A 6,615-nucleotide genomic window follows, 5' to 3' on the forward strand; every position below is an offset into this window, starting at 1 on the left:
GAGACCTTTGGAGAAAAGAGAACCACTTGTATGAATACCAAGAGCTCAGATGGAAACCCAGTTCTAAGCAAAGAAGGGAAAGCAGAAAGGTGGAAGAAGTATATAGAGGGTCTATACAAGGGCGATGTACTTGAGGGCAATAGTATGGAAATGGAAGAGGATGTAGATGAAGATGAAATGGGAGATAAGATACCTTGTGTGAAGAGTTTGACAGAGCTGTCCTTGAACCTAAGTAAACATAACATAATGCGCATAAATAGACGAAGAAATTCGCAACTGTGTGAGCACACAATTGGCAACAAATCACTGGAAGAATTAAGTACCGTAAAATACCTATGAGTAACGTATCAGAGCGACCTGAAGTGGAGTTGCAACGTAAAACAGGTTGTAGGTAAGGCACACGCGAGGCTGAGCTTCATCTAGAAAAATTTTAAGGATATATAATTCATCCACGAGAGAAATGGCTTGCAAAACACTTGTTTACCTATTTTTTTGTGCCGCTCATCTATCTGGTACCCTTACAAGGTTGCATTAATAGAAGAAGTGAAGAACATCCAACCAAGAGTGGCATCTTTTGTCATGAGATCGTTTAGTTGGCACGAGGGCGTTACGGAAATGCTCAACGAAGTTCAGTGGCAAACGCTTCAAGCATTGTGTTTTGCGGAGTTTACTATTGAAATCCTGAGTGAGTAAGTTCCGGGAAAAGTCGGGCAGAAATTTACATCCTACCGCAAACATCTCGCGAATTGGCCGCAATGAGAAAATTTGATAAATTTTAGACGATACGGAGATTCATCGAGTATCATTGCCATGTGCCATTCGCGAATGGAGCAGGGAAGGGTGAAAAATATAATGGGATCAGAAGTAGAGGTAAAAGTTCAGTTTGGTAAGTAAGCTCGGGATCGGGTTAATCAGTAGGAAAATGAAATAACAATTAATAATACGCCCTGTCCCCCACAGCTTTGATAATTGCTTGGTATCTCCTAGGCATCCTTGAAATCTTCCTCACGTGGAAGAGATCTCCAGATTCGTCGAATATGCGTTGACAGATATTTCAATGTAAAGCTCTGTTTTCCTTGCAAATTCTTTATCATGAAAGACCATACATTTTCAACAGAATTATTGTCAGGCGACAGTGAGGTCCAGTTCAGTTCCTGCACACCTTTCTTCTTTTTCCAGTCACTGCAAAGCCTACTGTGGTGCTTCGGATCATCATCCATTCTTCATTTTCGTCACGGAACCGATGTTTGGCAGTCGGCATTAAATATCTTTGAAAAACGCGACGCGTAAGCTGCACTCATCTCTTTTCTTGTGTATCTCAATCAAGAATTCGAAGTAAACTAATGTGCTATGGACATTGCATGAAGGACAAATGTATCCGCTCTTGGACTGTGAAAGAACTAAGGCGATATCCTTTACCATGTGTGTGTAACGCCGACCACGCTTTTACTCCACATACTGTAGTCACAAACTTTTGTGGAACAGTAGGCATTTATCTTCAAGTGTCTGCCAGTTGAGGTTTCTCAGCGTCTCCCGTAGGTCAAACAGACCTGTGAGTATTTGTGCCGCCCTCTTTCTATACTTTTAATATCTCGCTGCATTTGCACATGGATCTGTGGCGCTTGACTTATATTCGAGAGCAGCGGATGTCAAATCCCTGTCAGGCATCCAGATATAGGATTTCCATCATTTGTCTAAATGATATCAGGTGATTGATTCATTATGAGACAGGCGGCGGTGTGGTGTTAAAAGCACAGAAACGTCAGAAGTCCTGGGATACTCACTTAATACAGCGTAGGAACTTATTTAGCCGGTTTGAGAATTGAAACGCAATATAAATTATATGTAATACTTTACGATTCACTGTGATCTCCAAAAGATATAGTGAAGTCATTTCAGCTCAAATGTCAAATTAGACCTGAAGGTATGACAATACAATTTGGTTGTTTATATTGGGAAACCACGCCTCTCTATAGCAAGAAATGTGTATCTCTGCGCACGGAACATCAAAAACTCCAGCGAAAACTTTCTACCGTTAAGAGAGATCAGAGTCAGGAAGGGAAAGATCGTAAAGACGCCTGTCCTCAACAGCTAAGTTCCCCAAAGATGAATCACACTCGATAAAAAGTTGGCGGCTCTGGCTATGACGATGGGATGGAAATTTACACTTAGTTATTGTCTGCCTGCAGACATTGCTAAATGCTTGCTAATAGAGGCTTTGTTGGTGGTGTCTTTATCATCCGTGACACAGCGCTTGCGACTTTTCATGCATTTTCCGAATGGTCCTCGCAGATACGATACGTTAGTTTTATCGCAGAGTCAGTGTTTTGTACCAAAGATGTAGCGCAGTTAGCTAATATCCTCTTGCTCTAACGATTATTTTCAGTCATTCAGACAATCATATCACCGCAACTGCGACGAAGAGTTATTAGTTGCCTTGGAATCCTGACAGGTTTAGTCTTTACCTCGTCCGATGAAGCTGTTACTAAAGCACAGAAGCAAAACACACAATACTATGACTGCAGTCTCAATGCCCACACGCAGTTAAACGTTCTGTAGAGTGAGACAGAAAAACCACTTCGTTACGCCTTGTATTACAAAGTCTTATTTAGCAGCCGAGCAATAACGAGATAGGCATAATACGACATGTGGTCTGAACATACACTTCGTGATTTCAGACTGTATTTGAGAGTGAAAGAACAGAAACTGATGTAATCCTAACGCAGCACTCTCCAGACTGAAAGCTGTGTGAGTGGTGAAATTACGAAATCTTGCGATTGGAGAGTCTGACCTTGTGTCTCGCGTGTATCTTTGCAGATAACGCGACAGAGTTTTTCAATGATAACGCAGTGAACCGTGGAGTTATGGAGTAAATCCAGGTCAAACACTGTCAATTAGCGTGAATAGGTTGTGGCGTATTTTCATCATGCGATGAAGACATGCACACCTACCGGGCAGTTGACACTGGTTAGCCCCTTTTACTGCTAACTTCACGAATACGTAAAATACTCCTTTTGTTAATGAAAAGTGAATAATAGAATTACGCCGTAAAGGTGAGTGGCTTTAATAGTTGTACGCACAACCCAAAATGCTTATTGAAGACGACAATATTGTGTTTGTTAAGTGAAAACCTAACAACACGGCCGCTGTTTCAACTTTTCTGTTGTAATCAGTTCTGTGACTGCAATGAACGTATAAGGACCTATGAATGAAATACACACGCAGATGTATAAACTGTTTCTCTGCTGCAAAGTCTAATTTAATTATTATTGTATAGTTTGAATAAACTCTGCAACTTAAATACATAGCAAACCACAATGAGCCAGATTAAAACAGTAAAATAATTCCTTGCTTCCAGGTATAATAACAGGCAACGAACTTGAACAGTAAGATACACACTCTTCTGTATACTTTTACCTTTTGCTGAGTTGATCACTTTTAGCATATTCAACACTCTAACCTGATAAATTAGCCATAATGCCGTCCGAGTGCAATGGTGGAAATAATTAAACATGGCACCATTACACAATAAAACTGCCCCTCTGGTGTCATGCGGTTGCAAATATTTCACTATCAGTCGTAAATCTGTCACTTTGCTGAGAGTAAAGGACTTCTCTGACAGCCAAATTTTTAGTTTTCCACAATAACCCGCGAATTTAATACGCTCTGAGCAAACATGCTACACTACCTACAGATTATTTCGCCACTGAATTATCTTCACGTCATCTGTCCGATGATGCACTATCTAGGAAACCCCTGAACATCTTAATAACATAAAAAATCTGCTTCAGTCACCAGTAAGTTCTTACTTATTGCACGACCTATTTAGAAGCCTAAAACTTGGTCTGCAGGTTCCACAAAATAATTATAGAAACATAAATGTGTTGCGATCGGGGCATTTGTTCGTGAGGGTCACACCACTGTCAAACAAACGTATGGGGATGTAGGACCAGAAAACGCGCCGTCCGCCTCGACAACACTACGCGGAAGAGACAAACGCCAACACATTTTTGTTCCCATAATTATTTGGCGGCACCTGAGGATGAAGCTTTGGGCTTCGAAACCAGTCGTGCAACAAACAAAACATTACTGGCAAATGAAGCTGATTTTATATTCTATTAATATGTTCTGCAGTTGCGTATGATCGCCTGATCTTAAATTTTGCCCCAAACACCTATTCGAGGATAACTATATTTTTTCGTCAAAATTATGCTTAACACGTTTCCATAAATTTATATTACTGTGGCCATATAATCTGCAGAGCGTCTATAAATTAACATCTTTACTACTTTGGCATCTTTGGAACTAATATTTTTCTTACTTATGTGAAGCTGGGTCACGTTATGTGAATGGGGTGAGTCGGTGTGCTGCCATGAAACGTAGGATTGGGTGTATTTAACCGATATTCCGACGATTTAACATCACTCAACTAACGCACGTGCCGTAATGGGGAAATTTTGCGTCGCACAAAATATATTCCACGTAAGTTGTTGTCATATTTCATGTTGTATTAACCTTAAGACCATTTCGTGTTTCCGCGAAGCACAAAATAATTATCTCGTAAGATTATCGAATTTAGAACGAAAAACTTTTTGTTTGTCATAGAGCACAAAACCAATAACCACTACAAAATGAAGCTCCAGCAGGTAAGTAAGGAGGTCTGTTAGAGCCATCTGAAGGTGAATTTGCAAGAAATCCGAGGTAGGCAGTGGTTTGATTTAAAAAACATTTTTTTAAACCATAGATATGGGTGGTTGCTGTTTCAGATATTCGTAACAAGTGTTATAATTATACTACAGACACGGTTCTCATCATGTATAGGGACCGATGACCTAGCAGTTTGGTCCCCCCCCCCCCCCCCTCCTTAAACCAACCAACCATAATGTATAGCCCGCATCTCGTGGTCGTGCGGTAGCGTTCTCGCTTCCCACGCCCGGGTTCCCGGGTTCGATTCCCGGCGGGGTTAGGGATTTTCTCTGCCTCGTGATGGCTGGGTGTTGTATGCTTTCCTTAGGTTAGTTAGGTTTAAGTAGTTCTAAGTTCTAGGGGACTGATGACCATAGCTGTTAAGTCCCATAGTGCTCAGAGCAATTTGAACCATAATGCATATTTTTGAATATTTTATGTGAAATCAATACAGTAGTCTGATGATATGATGATCTATTCTAAAATTGGATCTATTAAACATCTTTTTTCAACCTTAGGTTTCTCAGGAAACTTTTAAAATGCCGTCTGTTTACGTTCTGACACCGTTAAAAATCGCTATTGTCTTTATGACCTTTCTTTGGAAAATCAGTTTCGTCAGTAAACGAACTAAAACACATTGCCTCTCTAAACAATGCAAACTGAGAGCTACATAGAACAAAATTCACATATTCTACTACTGCAGTGGCTTCTGAACTCTTGATATTTCATTTCATATACACAGTTTAATTGAATTCACGCGCTTTTAGTAAACGTAAGAAGGCAGCGCCTCTGCATTATTCAAAAATTCTTCTCAGCAATCACAGTACTTACGATGACAGTAGACAGTGCCGCTACTGTTCCATTTCACTTCATCCAGTACCCACAAAGTAGTGTCGATCGCGTTTCCAGTTCACGTATAATACAAAAATGCAATATAAATGTTGTCTTATCAAGCTCTCATGAAAGCTAAATCGTTCATGCGTCACCGTGCAATAATCGTCCACCACCCATTATATACGTTTCGTAGGGACCATAGGAATAAGATAAGAGCGAGACAGATGTGGGCGAATAGTAGACTTAATAATTCGAGGTCTGTTTCGCTTTAACTAGTTTGTGAGTTTATAACGTGTTGCGAAAATAGCTTTCGCCAAAAACTTCTGGTAGTAGTGAATCAGTACCAGTTCTACCCAAGATAGCAATCTTATCTCAAGGCTACAGATAAGACAAGACTTCTGGAAAAAATCACCCCGTACAGTAAAGTACACGAAAATCGAAATCATTTTCCGAAACATGTCAGGCAGCCGAAAAATAATTTTAGTTTAGGTATTATACCACTGCTGCCATTTTCACCTTCTTAGTAGCAATAGTAGAATGGGACTGCAACACATACTATTACGTATTTGTATTGTTAGAGCAATAAAGACCCTAACACGCGTAAGACGAAAGCACGAACCAACCAGTCACGTAACACGATTGTACCAGTAGCGTCAATATGCCTACTAAATTTAGTAGTTATAAACGGAAGCGGCTTTATGATCACATCTGCATCTACATGGCTGCTCTGCAATTCATAATTAAGTGCCTGACAGAGAGTTCATCGAACCACAATCAGACTACATATCTCTACCGCTCCACTCTCAACCAAGATGGTGAAAGGGTACAGTACCGCCCGACATTGAAAATAGGTACAACATACTTCATTATTTTTGTCAGAACAACACTTTTTTTTTGTAAAATAACTCAATTTCAATTAATACAGCGAAGCCGGATACCAGTGTGGGAAAGAATGACAATTTATTTATTTAATTGATCACATGTGCACTCCCGCAAAGTAAATCCCTACATCCAGTTTGGTGAGATCTGCGAAATGAATGAATGTATGGTCGTCTGCTAACCGCAGATAGTGAATGTGAATATATGATCATCTTT

This window comes from Schistocerca americana, chromosome X (assembly GCF_021461395.2).
Source record: "Schistocerca americana isolate TAMUIC-IGC-003095 chromosome X, iqSchAmer2.1, whole genome shotgun sequence".
Lineage (NCBI taxonomy): Eukaryota > Metazoa > Arthropoda > Insecta > Orthoptera > Acrididae > Schistocerca > Schistocerca americana.